Source organism: Pantherophis guttatus, chromosome 2 (genome assembly GCF_059756535.1).
Source record: "Pantherophis guttatus breed Tessera chromosome 2, ASM5975653v1, whole genome shotgun sequence".
NCBI classification, from domain to species: domain Eukaryota; kingdom Metazoa; phylum Chordata; class Lepidosauria; order Squamata; family Colubridae; genus Pantherophis; species Pantherophis guttatus.
The window spans coordinates 181,691,744-181,713,054 of record NC_142064.1 but is presented as its reverse complement, the minus strand read 5'-3'; the positions used below and the strand labels follow the sequence as shown (position 1 = coordinate 181,713,054).

Genomic DNA, 21,311 nt, shown 5'->3' with positions numbered 1-21,311 from the left:
GCAATAAACATTAAACAACAGAATGTATCTGTTTAGGGTCAGTTTGCCCTTCTACAATTCTGTACCTACGTCAAATACCGTTTGTCATTTCAGCACCTTGGCACGGGAGAGGCACTTCTGTCTTGACCAAAGATTTGGATTTCTAATATTTGAGTTTTATCCCAATATCGAATCTTAGCCTGGCTCAATACTGTCATGAAACAGCTGCTCCTCAAAGATATGGCCAAGGTTTGTGTGCAATATAATATTTCATTTATAACCTGATTTTCTCTATGAAGAGCTGACTGTAGCCTCTTTCTTTCCAGTTTTAACATACATCAAGCTTGCAAAGTAGGCTAGCTGAGAGACAATGACCGATAGCCCCGTTATGTACCTGGATCTCTCCAGTTCTAATCTGATGCTCTAGCTGGAGATCATTTTTGTACCTGTGGTTTGTTTTTTGTTTTTTGTTTTAAATCTCTTTCTCAATGAGTTTGACTTCTGGCAATTGCATCAACACATCCATGTCATTGTTACAGCAGCAATATTGAACTTGTTTGCCATTGCTTATGAGTTGCTTTTCAGATGGTCAGAGAACAACAACATAATAAAGTTCAGGCTATCTGCTAAACAAGGGACAGGTGCAACTCAGAACTTTCCCTTGCCCTGTAGGAAGAAATATCCTTCTGGGTTTAGCTCCAAGTGGGGAAAAAGACACTGGAAACATGGAGACTGCTTGGAAAGATGGTTTAATGGTGGACAGGATCACATGGTTTCAGTTCCTGAACAGAAAAGGGGTGAGATGCTGAGCGTGCCTTGGTTTTATGCACTCTCTGTGCTTTGAACTTCCTGGAGCACAGGAAGAATATCCTGATTGGTTGTCAGACTCTCAGGTTGTCTAGGGGTCTTAGCTAACTTTGTAGGTTGTCTCTCAAGCTTGCTTGAGTCTTGTCATGTGGTGAGTTTCTGTTGCTAGATGGGTCCTATTGTGTTGCAGATGATGGCCCATTGACAAAGTTGGGGGGAAATGAATGAGCTTGGCTGAGGCCTTAATGGCCCATTAAGAAAGGTGGGGGGGGAGACAGGAAGCTGCTTTGTCTTTAAAACATGTTTCTCCATTTCTCATCCAGGGAAATATAATATTCTGCCTTTTTTAAATATTTCCTAAAATATTTCATTCTTCTAGGAGAGGGATGAGTGCTAACTTCCTACAGCCCAAAGCCAGCTCTACAAAAAGTCTGTTAACATAGGATGCAAAAGGGTTTAAATCTATAAATATGTTTGCCTTGCAAGACTGTAGCTGTATAATTCTTTTGTTATATCTTATAAAAACTACTTACCAGGAGTTCTAGGATTCTTCTGAGCTTGTTGGAAGAAAAAAGAAGCCTTTCCCTTTAAGGATTGTTGGAAGGCAGAGCTTTCCCTTCTCAAATTCAAAACTCCCAGCTGGGAGATTACTTTGAAATGTTTGGAGGTCAGCTGTTTGAGAGCAGAATTAGTTTATTGTTTATAGGAAAGCAGGCAAGAAACCAATGCAAGCACAGAGTTCCCAGACTATCCTGTTTGAGCTGTAAGAAAAACCCTTTTTTATATCCTAAAATGTTTTTTGATTTTTCTATGTGACCCTTTAAAGTCTTTTGAAATTCTTTTGATTTGGCATGTGAATCCTTTGATTTGTATGTGTGATTGTTTTATTGTGTTTAAATCCTGCTTTTTGTGATTGGGTTCTTCTGTCCTGGATCTGGCAAATAAGTAATTGTTTTATGGTCCAATCTCTGTTTTTCCTAGCCCTTTGTAGTTGTTCATTCCCTATAATTAATCAGTTTGCTGTGTTTTAGTGAATATCTCCTTTTCTCATGTGTTTAAAATTCTAATTACTTTGGCTTGATTTCTTTTCCTTTTTGGGTGTTTGCTTTTTTCTGTGTCCCATACCTGTTTGGATGTTGCAGGCTCCTGTAATTTTGTCCTTCCTTTGTTGTGGAAAATAGGGTGGCTTCAGCTTCTTAATGGCCCATTGACAAAGGTGGGGGCTCTGCCTGAGTTTTTGTTTCTATTTTCTTTTAGGGAAATTTTCCTGTTCTTTTAATATTTTTTTTAGTTTCTTTTCCTTTTTCTAGAAGAGTGAATCATATCTTCCAACAAGCTCATAAATTGATCCTGGGTTTGTCTGTCAGGTGAAGCCCTGCCATTCTTTTCTTCTAGAATCTTTTTTAAAAAGTTACTATCTCTAGCTTATATCCCTAGGATTTCCTTGTGGCCTCCTATCCACGTGCCAACCATTCTTTGCTAGAGAAGGCTAGCCAGGTGCTACCATCTGTTCTGCTTCAATTTAGCAAAAATAGATGCTAGAACTCTCTTCAGCAGCAGCATTTTCCAGAAAGGTAGAGTGGAAACTATTAAGAATTCTTAATTTTCTCTCCCTGTACACAGTTATGTACATCTCCTCCTCCCTTGTGAAATCTAAAACATTAAAGTACTGGATACTATGTATGACAATACCATTCCCTTGAGGTGTCCAACCCAAGTAATTTGCTGTATTATGAATATGAGAAAACTCATTTACCAATTAGGTTCTGCAGTGTAGAGCCAATAACTAGCATCTGTGTTCTCTGAATTATAAATATGCCTACTGTTTGCCTAAAACTATCCTCTTCTTTGCATACCACATTCATATTAATGTATAATGAGAATATGAGTTTCTTACAATTAAACAAGGAAATAAAAGCTATTTATTACAAACAGTTGTGTGCTTTGGTGTCTAACTGTATTATATAAGTTTCTACACCTTTGACCTTAATGGCTCTCTTTCTCAGAAAAGAAAAAGAATCTGCCAAGTATGGTTATTGCTGTAGTTTTAAAAAGGTCTGGGAATGGATCCATCTTTCCAAGCATCATTCCGTCATGTACATTTAATCCTATACATGTTAGGTCAAGTCAAATGTCTAATGTATTCATGAGTGGGTTTTACTCATTAAAGTATTTTGCATTGTAATTACTTCATGTTAGTTAACGAAGACATCAGTAACAGGCCATGAAGTTGTCAATTGTCCCTCCAAACAACATTCATAACTCCATAAAACTAAATGAAAATAATTTTAAAATAGTAACAAGAGCCGTCAATGTCAACATTCGACAGTCCCACATGAGTTTCCATGAGATTTCAGTGTTCTTACTTGTGACAGGGTGACATGGAACAACATAAAAGTGATTTCGAGATGAGATATGTTCAAAGCTGTACCAGGTATGTGATAATGTGTGGGACATGAGAACCTTTTTAGGTGTGGTTTCTGCCCTATAAAACAATTTCCCACTAAGATTTAACTGCCCCAACTCTGTTAGTTTTCAGGAAGGCTTTTAAGTCCTTGCTATTTCCCCAAATGTTGGGATCAGAATGTTAGGTGAGTTTGTTATAGTGGTGGAGTATATGGTGGGTGTGCCCCAGCTATGTGTTTTGCTGCTGTTGTCTGGATTTTGTGACTTTGTATTTATTGTTGTATGGAGTCACATTCTGCAAGTTAGATGGACATATAAATCTTTAAACAAAAAAAAAACTTCTTAATTTTATATCACTTTTTGTACAAGGTTAGTTTTGTAGGTAAAATGCATGAAGAATGATCAGAATTATGGTTTTGATCCCTCACTTCAGACTTCTATATTTTTATGTGCAATGTCTTCACTTTTTCCCCTAATTGTGTATTTATAAAGTTTATGGAATCAGAAATCTGAATGAAAACAAGGAAGAAAGTAACTGAAATTCTCAGTCAAATATCTAGTGTTGAACAAATCCCCCAAAATGTGTTAATAGCACCTGAAATGCCAGAGTTTCAAGTAGATGTATCAGGCTATGTTACTGGCAAAAGCACTTTGAGATCCCTACCCAATCAGATCTGGGAACATTTCTTCCTGAGTGCAAATGATTTTCACAAGACCCTGCTCTTTAAAAATATTTCAATGCTTGTAAAAGACAGATTGATACAAAGGTCTTCATGTCTAATAACTTGTTTTTAGTCAATTGGCCTTTTCTCACTTTTGAAGTGCAATCTATTTCTCATTGAATTGGCAGTCCTTATCTTGCCCCTATTGCATCTGTTCTGTTTCAGGGCCAGATGCTACCATCCTGATTTTGCCTGTGCAGTGCATGATAAGTAAAATAATTGGTTGGGATTTTTTTTTTGGCTTTCTTGGCCTCCTTTTTCTGAACAACACCAATTGGCAAGGAAACCATCTGCCCATAATAATGCTGCAGAATGGAGTGGGTTTGGCCGCAGGATTGTGACATCTCAAAACCTCTTCTCTTGACCTTCCTCCTTCTGCCATAGCTCAAGTTGCATACGGAAAGAATCAAACTGAAGGAATAAAGTAAGTGCATTAATTATTTAAGAATTATATTAAACCGGTAATAGCCAAAGAGTAAAAGCATGTACTATTGGATAAGTATTCTAGTACTGTTGTGCAATTAGCAATCAGTAATCATTAGATATATTGATTGATTGACTGATTATGGGCCTCAAGTTGTTTTCAACTCCTATCAATCCCACAGGTATTCCCCAAACCTGTTCTTTTAAGTCTGCCAATGATGCACTCATTGCCACATAGATACAAAGAGATAAATCCTATTTACATACCATTTAAACAATGCAATCAAAAGCCTAGGAATGAAATAAACCATTTTGAACAGATCCTTACAGCAGCCAACATCCAGAACCAGATAAACCATCAATCAAGAAACAATAACCTGATCAATACCAATAATCAAGGAACCCTCAAGGAAGAAGCCACACCTATACCACGACAGCAGCTAACACCACTCTTCCCAACACTGATGATATTACAGTAAGAAAACAACCAAGAGAGCACTGAGAACCCAACAATTTCATCAAATTTTGTGTGAAAGATTTTTTTTTAATTTTTAGAATGCATTTTATAGCTTCTGGTTATTAACCTGTGCAAGGGTTGAAAATTATAAAATAGATGGAATACTTGTGGAGTCACTTGACTTAGACTTCTGCTCTTGAAAAAAATGCTAAAATTAAGGGGGGTATTGTCTTTTTAAAAAATTATTTTAAGCTTACACTTGTAACAATTTTTAAAGAAAATTACAGCAGAATAAAGATTTTTAAAAAAGGGAAAAAATGTATAAGGCAGGAGTGATGCATTCCCCCTTCCTTTTCCATTTGCCTAACTGCTAATCAGAAATTAAACATTTCAACTTTACACAGAACGTTGAACATCGAAGCTTATTGCTAGTATCTCTTTAAGTCATTTCTTCTATTATGTTTAATTGATCTCATAACTCTTTTCCTAGAATTCCATTCTAAATGTCCATAATAGAAAGATAACCCCCATTTGAGTAGAGGCCTCTCTTATTTAATACACATCATACAAACCTTTACATTATTTGGGTAGCCGTTTTCCTTATGATATATATTTATATGAATTATTTTCCTGCTGGAAAGAATTAATGAAGTGGTGACTAAACCAAAGCATTCTGCATAACAACATCCTGCTTTAGTTCCACTGTAAGAAAATGCCAATTTTAATAAGGAATCAAAGTGATGGGAGATAGTCGAAATCAAGTATCCTTTATTGTTACAGTGATTGCTGGGATCCTTGCCAAAGAAATATAAAATAGAAATATAAAGGAGCCCTGAATAAAACAAGGTGACAAGCTATATACAACCATAGGCTATATCATTTGTTATACAGGAATGATGTAAAAATGTTGTGAATCATACTGTGACCTCTATAACTGGAATTATAGAGGGGATTACTTTTCTGATGTCCCCTTACATTCTTCTCACCTATTTCTGACTTAGATATTAACACCAGGTAGCATAAAGCAAGAACATGCTGTGTCCTTTCATGCCATGAAAGACAAGAGCCTGATTTTTGTGACTTTCTAGATTCATAGTTTCATCTGTCTATCAGGAAATTTATGTTAAATTTATGTGAACCTGAACGTCTAAAATTCTAAAGAAAGGAACATGAGGAAAAGTTGCCAAGATCTAAAGCTGCATTGGGATGAATATTTTTAAATAAATCTTGAATGGTCCAAATCAGTTTTACCAGCATTAAAGCAGTCTAGACATATACACACACATTCCTCAGCTTATGAAATAGTCATTTTTAAATGCAAATGATATCACACAATTGACCCATCAACAGTGAGGTTCCCGCCAGAAACTTTTTCTGTATTCGCAGATGCTTACACAGTGGATCTTTACCTCCCTCTGGTGATTGGTCTATAAAACTTGTTTTAAGTCTGTGTAAGGTTTGGCAGTACATTGCAACATATTTTGGTTTGTTTTATTTTTAATCTTTTATTGAACTAAATCCAGGGAGTTGTACATGCTCAGCTCACATATAGATGATTTATAAGGCACAGAAAGAGTCACAAACACCAATGGAAAGAAGTTCGAATGGCATTCGAATCTCCCCAGGCTCAAGGTTGACTCAGCCTTCCATCCTTTCTAAGGTAGGTAAATTGAGGACCCAGTTTGTGGGGGCAATAAGCTGACTTTGTATAAATATACAAAAGTATGAAGGCTATTGCTTAATGCATTGTAAGCCGCCCTGAGTCTCCGGAGAAGGGTGGCATATAAATCAAATTAAAAAAAGAAGAAGAAGAAGAAGTCTAATTCGAATGGCTGATTGCTCCAGTGGCAATCTCCATACTGTGTTTGCAGTATGAGAAATACATTTTATCTGTATTGTGTCATAAATAAATATCTGCTGATTAAATTAATCTCATTATATACTAAAATGCTTATCGCCAATAACTTTATAATATATAGTACAACTTAATATGAAGTATTAATATCACTTTATCCATAGTGTCCAGGATTGCCAGATTTTAGCCTACTTGAATTATCAATATCTGAGAATCTAGGAGGTAACAAACAAATAAAAAAGTGAAAAAATGAATCCTGAAGAAAGTACTTGAAACTAAATCCTACTTAATTTGGTGACTTTGAAATCATTTATATACACTATGACTAGGACAGGAAAACATTACACCATTATAGATAGTTACCATCACACTTCTGTGTTTCTACAGAAAGTAAAGGCTAAAAGAGTAATATTTTTAATTATGTTACTGTAATTAATACTTGTAGCACATGATAGTTGTTGGTTCTAAGATATTCTCCATAACCATAATCAGCAAGGTAAAAGAGTGTCCTTTTTATGTACACAAAAAGCAGTCAGGCTGAAATAAACTTTCTGGGGTTGTATTGCTACTTGAAAGTTATTGGTGTGTGTGTGGTTTTCAGCAGTCACTGCTTAATAGTGCGGTGATTTTTCCTAGCCAAAATCTATTTCACATGCAGGAACAGAGGCTAATTAATTATGTCTGGTACATCTCCTGTGTGTCATCTTTGGGATTTCCAAATAATCCACAACTTCATTTTCTTCTCCTCCTTACTCATGTTGCTTAATGTCCATAAAGGATTGTAAAGCATTTGGACAAATCATTACTGATCACAAAAATAACATTAGCAATGAAAGCAGGTGGAAATAAAATGCTCAGAAATTGAGAGCAGGATCTTAATTCTCAGCAGCAGAAACATGCATTGGTGTTCTTAACATCTGTTGTTTACTTTGGCAGAAGGTCTCCAGGAAGAAGAAACTGACTCTCCCACGAATTCCAGTGTAATTCATGATGGAAGCAAGGTATGCAGGTAATTCTGTCCTATTGTCTAGGCCCAGATCATGTACATAGTTGAAAGCTGGCTACTCTCTAATTCAGAATAGGCTATTTGTATTTTCTGTTACTTACAACTGGTTAAAAAATTAAAACAAAAAACAAATAACCAACCCACATACCAAAAACCAGTTCTAGTACAGCTAGTCGTCAACTTACAACCATAATTGAGCCCCAAATTTATGTTGCTATGTGAGAAATTTGTTGTGAGTTTTGCCTCATTTTATGACTTTTTAAGCCACATTTCTTAAGTGAATCACTGCAGTTATTAAATTACTAACAGGTTTGTTAACTGAATCTGGTTTCCCCATTGACTTTGCTCGTCAGAAGGTCGCAAAATGGGACCACATGATCCTGGGACACTGCAATAGTCATAAATATGAGCCAGTTGCCAAGCGTCTGAATTTTGAACATGTGACCATGAGGATGTTGCAATGGTTCTAAGTGTTAAAAATGGTCATACGTCACTTTTTTCAATGTTGTAATTTTGAACGGTCATGAAGTCATCTGTCCTAAGTTGAGTACTACTTATAATAGTAGATTCATGATACTTGAAAAAATTGAGAAGTAAAATGAGGAGGGAGAAGAGAGATTATTACTAATCTGTTCCAAGGCAGTGGCAGGAAGCAAATTAACATATCTGCTTTAAGAAGCAGAGCTTGCCAATTTGCTAGTTGTATCAATGTAATCTTATTAACATTTAAGGGGGGGGGGAATGGAAGGGACTGCTATAGCTAGACAAAAAAAATTGGGGAAGAGGGAGGGAGAAAATATTTTTAACAGAATAACAGAGTAACAGAATCACAGAATTGTATGGGACCTTGGAGGTCTTCTAGTGTTAAACGTTAAACTAGCAGCTGAATCTTTTTCCCTCCAAAAAATTCATACATACATAAAGTGATTTTGCCATCCTTTGACTATGATGAGTCTTGTTGTCTTTGAACATTTGCACCAGAAGTAAGAAAACGTTAAGACTACAGAAGAATAGAAAATTAGACTAAATTGATTTATTCTAGCAATCATTATATTTGACTGCACTTCAGTATCAAATTAATGTTTGATGTTTTTCAACCAGTGGATGAGATTATCTCAGTCTAAGGATTTTTTTTTCTCAGTATTTTTTGAAGAAAAAAAGGAAAGGCAAGGAAAAGAAAAAATGCAAACCCAAATGAAAATACCTCCTAATTTAATATTTTCTTGGAATAGGAATCTTTAACTTCATTTCCATTGCCATGATGTATAAGTATAAGTAAAATTTTCACACTCACTAAACAAAGGAACAAACTATGCATTAACATCTCATTTACCTGCCTATAATGTTATGAAAAAAAGGTGTAATTTGGGTACCCAAGCTTTTCCTTCCAAATGGTTGGATAGATGCCAGAAGCAAGGTTTTTAATCTATCCCTATATATATCATCTATCAAATGAAACAGGAAATAGGGCATGAATTGCATTTCTGGGAAAAGAATAGAGCACATGGATACATTGGACAATAGCATAATTAGGATGGCATTTGTGGCAAGTTTCAGGCAAAAACCAGCAGTCTTTGACTTGTGAATGATTAAAAGTTAAGAAACATTTACTGTATGGTGGAGTGGTACTAGCAGCTCATTTTTCCCCCTAATATCCAATTCCAAAGAAATAATTATGTAATTCAAAGGAATTAAATCATATAAAAATTGTATTATGCTAGCTGAACTGATGGAAAGAATGACTAGAGGAGTCTGAACAATTCCAGGCCTGATTCAAACCCCCAATTTAGAATATTACTTTGGTCTTATAATTATTATGTACTGAATGCATGCCATACAACCATCATTCCTCTTCCAAATTTAAATTTAAAATCTGTGTGTGTGTATTTAATGGCTGAAATCTCGTAAACTTATGAGATGTCTCATATGATAACTTCTGCAAGAACAGTGACAAGCCCCAGATTAAGATGCAACCTCGGTTTTGAAAAGACTGAATTAATTATATGACTGATGAGGTACTTGGTCAATTAATATGTGTTGATATCTATGAATTGAGTACAAGTAGTCCTTCACTTACAACAGTTCCTTTAGTCACCATTCCAAGTTACAATGGCACTGAAAAAAGTGACCGTTTTTCACAATTACAACCTTTCCAGCATCCCCATGATCACGTGATCAAAAGTCAGATGGCTCATATTTATGACCATAGTTGTTATCCCAAGGTCATGAGATTCCCCCTTTGCGACCTTCTGACAAACAAAGTCAATGGGGAAGCCAGATTCATTTAAAAAATTAGTAATTTATCAACTGCAGTGATTCACTTAACAAATGAGGCAAGAAAGGTTAATCATAATCACTTAATAATTGTCTCACTTAACAATAAAAATTTTATTTTAAAATTGTAGTCGTAAGTTGAGGACTACTTGTATTCAAAGACAGTACGTTTTACATCTTTATACTTTCACCCAATGAAGACAAACTCTGCCATTGAAAAAGCTACCTGGATGTGTAGCCTGTTTTTATAAAGGGATTATGATTTTCCTAGCCAAGAGTCAGCCTATTCTAAACAGGAGTCTTATGTCATATAAACCAGTTGCTCTTCTATCAACTCTGGGGATCAAAAGCATTCATCAGCTTTCGTGGTGCCTTTGGGCTTGCTAGCATCCAGCAAATTAAATGATGGATGATAGCAAAAGATCAAGCCTGGAAATAGAGTGTTCTTCTCTAATTATAAAAAAAAGAACAAGGTAATTACCCTTTGATATAGTTGGAAAAACAAATTATCCCTAAAGCAAAATGCCTATTTTCAGGATATAAAGTAAACAAAACAGCTATGGTGTATGAATGATGGCAAAAACAAAACAAAAACCCATCCCTTTCAAAATCTTAATCATACAAGCTACAAGTTTTTTTTTCTTTTACATTAGATTTTGCAAACACAAGAGGAAAAGAATATTCCGATTCACAACTCTCATTTTCTTCCCATTGAAATGTTAATAACAACAATAGCAGGAACAGGAATGAGGATATAATGATAATGAAATAGAAGTAGAAAGACTGTGGCAAAAGAAAGCAAAAATAATGCCAATAGTAATAGGTGCCTTGGGTGTAATCCCAAAACAAAATGGAGCACTATTGGAATACCATCAAGGCTGACAAAATCACAATTGGTCAAATTGCAAAGGGCATCTTTACTTGGAACATCCTGCAACAATACCTTTAACGCCATCAATCAAGAACATGTACCTATCCCTGGTCCTTGGGAAGTATTCAACAGATGGATAAAAATGCCAAATCCAGTCTGAATGAATTATTATGCAATGGACCATAATAATAATAATAATATTGCATTAGCCAGAATTAATGCATACAAAGCCAGAACTGAGAAGATAGCAACAGATAGCAAATGCTGCTTCTGCAAAGAAGCTGATGGATCACCTGGTTAACTGATGCAAGAAGATTACACAGACTGCCTACAAACAACAGGATGACAAAGTAGCAACAATGGCACGTTGGAGGATCTGCAAGAAATACCATTTTCTTGAAGCAAGAATTGCTGGGACTGTAAAAAAAAAATCCTAGAAAATGGAGAAGCTAAAGTGCTCTAGGACTTTAGAATTCAAACAGACAGGTTCTTGCTATATAACACCTCAGTCTTAACTATAGTCAATAAGAAAGGCAAAAAAAAAGGTCTGGGTAGTGGATGTAGCAATACCTGGAGACAGCAGAATAGAAGAAAAAGAACTGGAGAAGATAACAAATTCCAAAGACCTGCAAATAGAAATAGAATGACTGTGGCAGAAGAAAGCAAAAGTAGTACCAATAGTAATCGGCACCTTGGGTGCAATCCCAAAACAACTGGCGCACCACTTGAACACCATTGACATTGACAAAATCACCACCAGTCAATGGTTTTGCTGGGAACAGCTTACATCCTGTATCTCTATCAAATATCCATTTCTGCCTATCCCAGGTCCTTGGAAAGGACTCAATAGCTGAATGAAAATGCCAAATCTAGTCTGAGCATCTGGCTTACTGTGTGATGAACCATAATATTACTAGCATTTTCTGTACTTAATATTTTATATGAAAAATTAAAGAATTTAATATTTATTTATTTAAATGTTCAAGCTACCCAAGCTAGAAGCTAGCTGAGCTTCCAGGAGAGTTATGGTAAACTGTGAAAGTTGAGCCAATGATCAGGGCAAAGAACCAAGGAACAGGTGACTAGGCAAGTTCATTCAAACCTACCTGGATAAGGAGAGATTGGAAGATTGCCCACATGTTCTGGATGGCTCTTCATGATATGTCCACAGATACCCAATATTGACTGGAACTGTCCATGAAGAAGGGAAGAGAACCTCTATTATGTGGTGGCTCCAATTTTCAATTCTTGGAGTTGTGTCAGAAAGAGATCAAATGGTACCAAAAGCCACTGAGAGATCAGGGAGCACAAACCACCTCTATACTGGCTCTGCCATAGGTCATCAATAAGCATGAACAAGGCCATCGCCACAATGCATGAAGTATAGTTGATCACAAGCTGAATCTGACTAAGCAGATGATACTGTCAATAAGGCAAATACAATCATAGGTTATATCAAAATCAGCGGGGGAGACTTTCTATTTTATTCTCCATTGGTCAACTCCCAAGCTGCTGCACTGGCTTTGTGTAGGAGTTTGAATTAATTGCCTTTTAAAGTGGAATTAAGTTATTTTCTATATTAGAATGCCCTATACGCCTTGTGTGCTTATCTGATCCATCTCTTCCTTTAGTCTTAGTTGTGGAGGAGGAGAGGAGAGGAAAAATTCAAGGGGGATATATATTGGATTCCAGAGGTAGAAAGGGCAAATTGCAATATCTAAATAACTGGATTTGCAATTAATCAAAAAAGCTCAGGTCAATCCCAGCTGCCTTTAAAGTGAAATCAATAGAATAGTGTATAGTTGTCTGATTATTTGTGAAAGACCCTGCATGGACTTTGTGCAGGGGATCTGCAAAGTTCTTAAGTCTCTTTTCTTTTTTAAGAGCCTATCAACAAACTTCAGTGATGGATAAAAGCCATCTGCTGGGAGTGAGGCTGAGCAAGAGTTCCTAACAGTGGGGAAGAGATCAGTCAGAAGCTATGCAGAACGTCACTATTGCATTTTATGCTTCAATGTTTGCAAATTTTTGTGTGCCACACTGAAACAGGAACACATCTACTACTGAGTGGAGATGATAAAATGAGAGCAGAAATGCCCCAATCTCATTGTGGAATAGTACCAAAACCTGGGGGTGGGTTCCACTTACCTTTACTACCAGTTTGCAATGGGAGCTTCTGCGCATGCGCAGATCATTAGTGATAACGTTGAGGTGGGTGGATGGACCAGTTCGCAAAAACCGGACCAAACCAGGAGCAACCCACCACTGCCAAAAACCCATGTAACATTGCCAATGACATGTATGAAACAGAGGGAAGCAGATATCTTCATTCTTGAAAGAACTTGACTAAAACAGGAAACAATAGCTTTTCCAGTATCTGAACGCAAACTACCCAGAAAATAGCAAGGAGCTCTTCTCTATCATCTCTTGATACAGAATACTGAATAATGAATTTAAATTACATGAATATAGATTCTAATGGTATGTTAGAAAACTTTTCTGAAGTTAAGACCTTATTGACAGCAAAACCAATGGCTGTGGGAGATGCAATCTATCCTAGGTTGGATAGACACATCGGTACTTATTTTAATTTGGAGCCTTCATTTAGCAGAGGATCAGACCAGTGGTGAAATCCAATTTTTTTTTAACTACCGGTTCTGTGGGTGTGGCTTGGTGGGTGTGGTGTGGCTTGGTGGGCATGGCAGGGGAAGGATACTGCAAAATCCCCATTCCCTCCCTACTCCTGGGGGAAGGATATTGCAAAATTTCCATTCCCACCCCACTCTGGGGTCAGCCAGAGGTGGCATTTTCTGGTTCTCCGAACTACTCAAAATTTCCGATACAGAACCTGTCAGAACCTGCTGGATTTAATTCCTGGATCAGATCCTGTGATTTAACAGGTCCTATGGAAGAAGACTTTACCATCACTAGTTTGGAAAAATATATGTATCCAGGTATACTATTAAATGACAAATACAGCTTCATTGTAAAACTTTTTCCCCCTCCACGCATGCTAGCTTATATTGTCTGTGTTCACATTTCTCTCCCTCCTCTTTGTTATGAAACCAGGATTCAGTATCCATCTTAGACAGTGGCATATCTAAAAACAGACAAAATCTTTATTCATTTATTTGCAAGTAACTCTCAATGCTAACCCAGTTCAAAACCAAGGAGAAACTATATGTGAAAATAAAACCAGAACAATATACAGCAACTAAAACCCAGAACAAACTATAAAGATAAATAAAACAATGCAACTAATGCTAAATAATATCAAACAAAACAAAGGGAAAAAGTTATGAGCCATTTCAGTGTATCAGGTAGTAAACAATACATGAAAAATTCAAATTAAAACAAAATCCCCAATTTTTGTAAGGTATTAGGAAATCTGTGCAAAGAGAAATATTTTGCATCGTTTTTCAATTAGCTGTTAAAATGCCTTTTTTAGGAAGGAGTTTTTGAGAACTAGGCACAATGATGTTCCATCAGCATTCCTACAAAGGTAGATTCATTAAGGTACTCTGCCCATGTGGCTTTTGGGAAATAGAAACATATATTGTTTCAAGGTAATTTTACAGGGATCTGTGTAAGGTGTCTATTTTCCACTCTTGCAGCATCTTCCAAGAAATATATTATTTCCATCTTCTTTGTTCAAATCCCGTCAGTGATGAAATTCAGCCAGATCTATCTGGTTTGCGCAATCCAGTAAGGCCAGCGGCGGGAAGCTCCGTCCACCCGCCCGGACGTAATCATGCCTGGTTTTGACCCTCTGCGCATGTGCAGAAGGTTCTGTGCATGTCTGGGGGAGGTGCATGCTCACATTTGCGATCCGGTAGTGAAGGTGAGTGCATTTTACCCCTGGACCCCATCTATGCTTCTATCCACACAGGAGCCAATCTTTTTGTGGCTCGAGTGAGCACATGGCAGCAACTGTGCAAATATGACAAATCCATCAGTATGAATCTAGACCCCCTAATTCCACTTTATTAATTTTATTTTCTAGTTTTATTCATCTTATTCTGTTTTATTTTGACATTCTGAGCTTTGACCACAATAATAACATTTGGTTTGAGTTGAGTTGCTTGTTCAAAAATGGATCAATTGCACATTATTTTATTTATTTGTCTCACACCTTTCTTATTTACATAAATAACTCAAGGCCGTGAACATAACCAACCCAACTTCCTCCTCCTATTTTCCTATAACCGCCACCCTGTGAAGTGGATTGGGCTTAGAGAGAGTGACTGGCTCAAGGTTAGCCAGCTGGCTTTCAAGGCATGGGCAGGACTAGAGCTCCTTTTCGCCCACTTTCTAGTGAAATGATGTTGTAATGCTTCTATTTTGTTTATATTCCAATGGAAGATATCATTCGGTTTCTCCATTCCAAAACAACTTCAAAGCCCTCCAAATTCAGACTACTTCCAAATAATTTTATGCTGATATGTTCAAGTATCTTACAGTTCAAATTTCATACTCTACAACTCTACAACTTTTAATCCACAATCCAAGAACTCTCTTTATCCGGTCAACTTGATTATAAGTAAGAACTATGAATGATTTCAATCTTCTTTGCCTGATCCTAAGCATGGTGATAAGGAGGTTACTTTTTATTTTTAATGCAGAACCAATATGGGAAAGGAGGAGGAGCTATCTTATTTACAGATACATTATTATATATCTGTACCTGCTTTAATGCAATGTTTTTTTTAAACATTTAAAGCACTGTGTTTTGTTTTGTTTTTTAAAAAGAACACAATTAAATTCAAATGTTTTATTTGCAAATATCCATATCCATGGCACTTATTACTAATAGGTACCCAGGCTTTGAATCTGAATGAACTCAGGTTTGCATTATCATTTATGTAAACTTTGTGTTTGACATTCTGAAAATTGAATCAAAAACGTTTGGCTGCCATCCACCTCTTTTCACTATAGAATCAATCATTTTTTGTCCACAAGGTCTTGTGTCTAACGACCTTCCCCAAAGAAAGTGTCTATGTGATGAAGCATGTGCCTTCTGGAATTAATGGGGAAAATGCGATGGTTGATTCATGCTACAAAGAAACATATTTTTCAGCAGTGTATCCTTCTAAAATCACTGCACACAAAACATAATTCCAGGTGGAAAAGTTTGTACCCACATTTTTAAAAAGTCATAAGTAGAGATCTTTGCATTTGATAATTCTTATAATTTCTTCTGTATTTTTCTACATATGCAAAAACAAGCAAGCTCAGCGGGCACCAAGGACCCCTCATTTTACAAGTCTTTATAGGTCTTCCATTCTACATGTAAAATATGTCAATCTGAGACAAAATGACTTGCTTGAGTCATGATTGATAAGTAGGCAGAGAAGTGGGGCTTTTAAAATCACCAAATCTGACACCCAACCCCCCCATATTAATTAAATATAGCTTTCTGTATTTTTTATAAAATAACAGTTAAAAAGGTTAAAATGACAGATAAGACACCAGATCTTCTCTATGCCCTATTATAACTGAAATGCAGTTTTCAGTGCTACTATACTTCAATAAGCAAATGGGAATTGTAATGAAATGTGTGGCTGACCTTGAAGAATATAATATAATAGAATAAGAATAATAACAGAGTTGGAAGGGATCTTGGAGGTCTTTAGTCCAATCCCCACTTTAGGCAGGAAACCTTATACCACTTCAGACAAATGGTTATTCAACATCTTCTTAAAAACCTCCAGTGTTGGAACATTCAACTTCTGGAGGAAAGTTGTTCCACTGATGAATTGTTCTAACTGTCAGGAAATTTCTCCTTAGTTCTAAGTTGCTTTTGTCCTTGATTAGTTTCCACCCATTGCTTCTTGTCCTAGCCTCAGGTGCTTTGGAGAATAGTTTGACTTCCTCTTCTTTGTGGCAACCCCTGAGATATTGAAACACTGCTGTCATGTCTCCCCTAGCCCTTGTTTTCATTAAACTAGACATATCCAGTTCCTGCAACCGTTCTTCATACGTTTTAGCCTCCAGTCCCCTAATCATCTTTGTTGCTCTTCTCTGCAGTCTTCTTTAGTCTCCACACCTTTTTTACATTGTGGCGACCAAAACTGAATGCAGTATTCCAAGAGTGGCCTTACCAAGGCATTATTAAGTGGTATTAATACTTCATGTAATCTTGATTCTATCCCTCTGTTTATGCAGTCTAGAACTGTGTTGGCTGCTGCACACTGCTGGCTCATATTTAAATGGTTGTCCACTGGACTTCAAGATCCCTCTCACAGTTACTATTATTGAGCATAGGAGGAACAAGGGATGTTTAGGCAAGAGAGGGAAGAATCCCTAGTGGCTTAATGGTCAGAGAAAAACTTAGGAAGCACCCACTTTAATGGGTCAAGCAGATATAATTGAAGTGGGAGGTTTGTACTTTCAGACTTGCCAAATTCTGTTAATGTAGTTTGCAAAGAAGTATAATTAGTTCATCTAGACCTCTCTGGTTTAGCTAGGAAGGCTGACAGGAATGAACAATGCTAAGCTCACTATAATCAAACCTACTCAGCATTCAACAGTTTCAGCAGAATGATGAAGTGAGTATCATGATGTCACAATTTAAACTGTATTCCTTACATACAGACATACAATATCATAATGCACATACAAAAGAGACAGTGTCTATGCTGTAGTGTGGCAATGCTCATTTAGTCATTTCCCTCCACCACCCACTATCTGCCTGGCAGATGCAAATCGAGATCAGACATCTAAGATAGTAGATGCTTCTTAAAATCTATTTCCATCTTATTCATTCTTCCAGTAGATTAGAATAATGTAAATCTAACTTTTATTAAAATTAAGTAACTGGCACTTCTCCAAGATAGATGAATTTAGCTCAATAGTTTGCTGGTGGTTAGTCTGTGGTGTTGCATCAATAAAAATGAAGCAGATTCTTTCAGTGCCCATCACATGCTAAATACTTAAGGGAACAACAGACCATTTTTAAAAATCATAGATGTCCTTAGTATTAGAAAATATGTGTGATCTCAAAGTACAAAAAAAAAAAAAAAAGTGGAAAGTCCACACAATGTATGACTATCACCATTAATCTTTCTTTCTTTCTTTTTTTTAAAGAGACAATTCACAATGAGTATTGCAATAGAAAATCTGAAACTAAGTAGATTAAGAAATCTAGAATCAAGTTCAGTACTTTTCTCCACAGCTTAAAAAAAGACAGCTGCATACTGCGTACAATTGGTTGCAATTTGATTTGAATGGCTGATTTGATTGAATCAAGTTGGCTCACTCTGCGATATTGATTCAACTTGAAAAGTCAATTGATTTGATGTTTTGAATTAAATACTTCAGTTGGAGCAATTTGATTTGGAAAGTCAAATCAATTCCAATTGTTGACCTGACTTCTGAAGGAACTTCTAATTCTGAAGTTTAATAGATTTCTTTTCCAAATCAAATGTCCAAACTGAAGTTTTGCGTGGTCTTGCTGTGCCACCACTTCTGCCTTCATTTTTGGGATAAGAAGCAAATGAAATAAATGATCTGTTTTTTTAAATTATTTGCTTCAGGAGTTCAGTTTAACAAATTGTTGCTTCCACACACATTCATACCAGCCCATTAGGTGATAAGAGTGACAGTCGGTACTGTTAAGGAACACAGATTATGGGACCGAATTTTGTATTAATTCTGTCTGTATTAAGGCCACAAACCTATTCTTCCCTTTAGGCATTTAGATTCTGAGGTAATTTGTGTATGGGGATGAACAATAAAAGGAAAATTAAGTGTCCTTGCTGTCACCACCCCCTCATTATAGGCTATTTTCTCATTTACACACCAGCCTTTCAGGACAGCCAGTGAGAACTGAAGGACAAATTCTTATGCCATTTGCCAATGGATGGAGAAATGGATATGCCACTGTTTATGAGCGAGAAGTCCTGTTAACACAACCTTATTTCAGTTTTTAATTAGTGAGGTGCTAATTTGGGGGGCTATACTCTTCAACATTTTTATTAATGATTTGGAGGAACAAGCGAAAAGAAGGATGAGCAGAGGAATAGCACACAAGGACAGATTAAGGGAAATGATAAAGTTTACCTTTAACAAAAGAAAACTGTAAGCAGAGATGGTAGAGACATAGTAGCACTCTTCAAAGATTTGAAAAGGTGTTGGACAGAAAAAATATCAGGACCTATTCTTTATTGCTTCAGAGAAAAGGACAAAGAAGAATGGGTTTATTTTATAGACAGCAAGTTTCTGATTTAATAGTAGAAGGCCTTCTTAACAATAAGAGGAGTTTGACAGTGGAATTAATTATCTAGAGAATTGATGGGCTTCCTTTCATGAAAGTGTTCGAGTAAAGGCTAGGTAACTGAGGAAGATTTTAAAAAAGATTCCTGCATGGAGTAAGGGGTTAGAAAGATGGCATTCTATGAATTATAGAATCTAATTTAGGGTCACCTGCAATTTTTTTCCTTTTACTCTGCTTTCATATTATTAAGAAAATAGGTTAATTGATAGAGAGCCCAAGACTGAAGTTTGTGATACCATATCTCTGTCCAAATGGATAAGAAGCTATTGATGGGCATTCTTTGAGTACAAATTTTAATTTCCACTTAATTGTTATACATCCTGCTTATACTTCACTAGCTTGTTAATCAGATTTGTTTGTTGAAATCAATACATGAAATCATACAGTATATTAGGTCCACAACATTCTCATAACCTGGTTAGGAAGCTACTAGATCTTTTCAGTGAAGTAAGTGTTATTCTTGATAAATCCTTCTTGACTTCTGAAAATTTTCTGAAGTTAATTTTGTTGCTAGATCAAACTTTTGCTCAGAGATGTTAATCTCCAATTGCCTTATGAGGTCGTATATTTTAGATAAGTGCTACATTTTATTCTATTTGATCAGGTTTTATTATTCTCATTATTTACAGAATGAAGAACAGTATGAAAATGTTTACATACATAATGAAGAGGAAATAAAATTTTAAAAAGCAGATTTGGATGCAAAAGTATCATTTGTGGGAAATGTGTGGGTGCTTGTTAGAAATTATATAAAATTCAAAGAGAGTAAAATATCTAACACATGCAAATCTCACAGTTCTCATCTTTTATTATATAGAACTAAAATATATCCTTTAGGTCATCCATGTTGAAACACAGCATGGCTTCCTGTGAGAGCCCGTTGTTTGGAAACTAAAAGACCAGCTATCTATGCAGTTAACTCAAATGTTCCCCAATGGATGTGATACAGAAAGCAACAATAAGCTGAACAAAATAATAATGTCTTCTGCCAAGGACCTGCTGGATAATGCCATGGAAGTCACATCAATTACATTTAGACTTTGAAAATTAGAAATATTAAAAAAGAAGGACTAGATGCAGAAAATGATCCCTTATTGGATTCTTTTATGGATTCAGTCAAGATCCTCATTTAATAGTTCAGAATTTTCTAAACAAGAAAGAAAAATATCTGACTTATCAGATATTTGTGCTAGCATCTGCACAAAGTTGTCATTTAGAAACAGAACTGAAGTAGATCACTGAAGGTTATTTTCAATAAAAAAAGTCACTGACCTATGGAAGCCCCATGTGAAGTAAAACATGAAGCATTATGAAATGCTGAATAATGACTCAAGACAAAATTCTACATTGCAAAAAGATGCTTTATAAATTAATTGTGAAAGTTGGGATTTGAAATATGTTGGCTACAATTTGCCTTGAGCTCAATAAGTGAATAAACAGTCTCACAAAGTAGTAAGTAATTTAAAATAGTTAGACTGTATCAGCTAATCAATTGATAGAAATGCCACCCAAAACTCTCTACCATGCCTTGTCAGGCAAGCAGCATTCTACAAAACCTCAATTGCCCCTGCCAGACCTTCTAACCAAGGTGCCTTGTGCCATTCTCCAATCCAGCATCCCATTCTCACAATACTTCTGGGTAAACAGCAGAAGCCTATAATGTATACAGAAAGAATGACCCAATGGACCACAGGTTGTCTAGTAACTTCTTAAAACGAAGCAACAAAACTGAAAGCTTCTCATTGCATATTATAAATGTGCTGTGGTAATTATAGCTACTTTTACATTAGGGACCAACTGAATACAACTCTTTTTATATCACAAGGCATTCCTAACTTTAGTTTTCTGCTGCACCCCAATCTGCCACCCTAAATCCACTCCTGAAAACACAGTGAACTTCGAGAAAGCGTGCCAGAGTTACAGGAGAGGAATTAATGCCAGAATTTAGAAGCATTTTTTGCTCTGGTATAATTATTGTCCCATTAGCATTGTACAACCTTGGACAATCCAGCAGCTGAACTTCAAAAAGAAAATCTTAATGCAACCATCCCAATCTTGCTGCCCTACAGAATTTCTAGCTATCATTTGTTGCTTGTTTTAATCTTAGTGATATCAATGAACAGATAATTCAGAATATCTGTTTGTTTATATTTTTACATTTTGAAAATACGTTTCCAGCCATTTTTATAGGTCTATAAAACAAAAAAGTGAGTCCAAAGTTTTATTAGGACCTTCT

General features: G+C 36.1%; 1 protein-coding gene and 1 long non-coding RNA gene across 4 annotated transcripts in view; one reads left to right on the top strand and one right to left on the bottom strand.

Annotated features, from left to right (window-relative positions):
- Positions 1-21,311, bottom strand: part of KCNIP1 (potassium voltage-gated channel interacting protein 1) — a 567,622-nt gene that overhangs the window by 146,982 nt on the left and 399,329 nt on the right. The window lies entirely within an intron of this gene.
- On the top strand, positions 1,477-19,767 carry LOC117657872 (uncharacterized). The gene is made up of 5 exons (XR_004589193.3): positions 1,477-1,549; positions 4,080-4,338; positions 7,586-7,658; positions 14,415-14,641; positions 19,705-19,767. It is a non-coding gene; the product is annotated as an uncharacterized LOC117657872 (long non-coding RNA).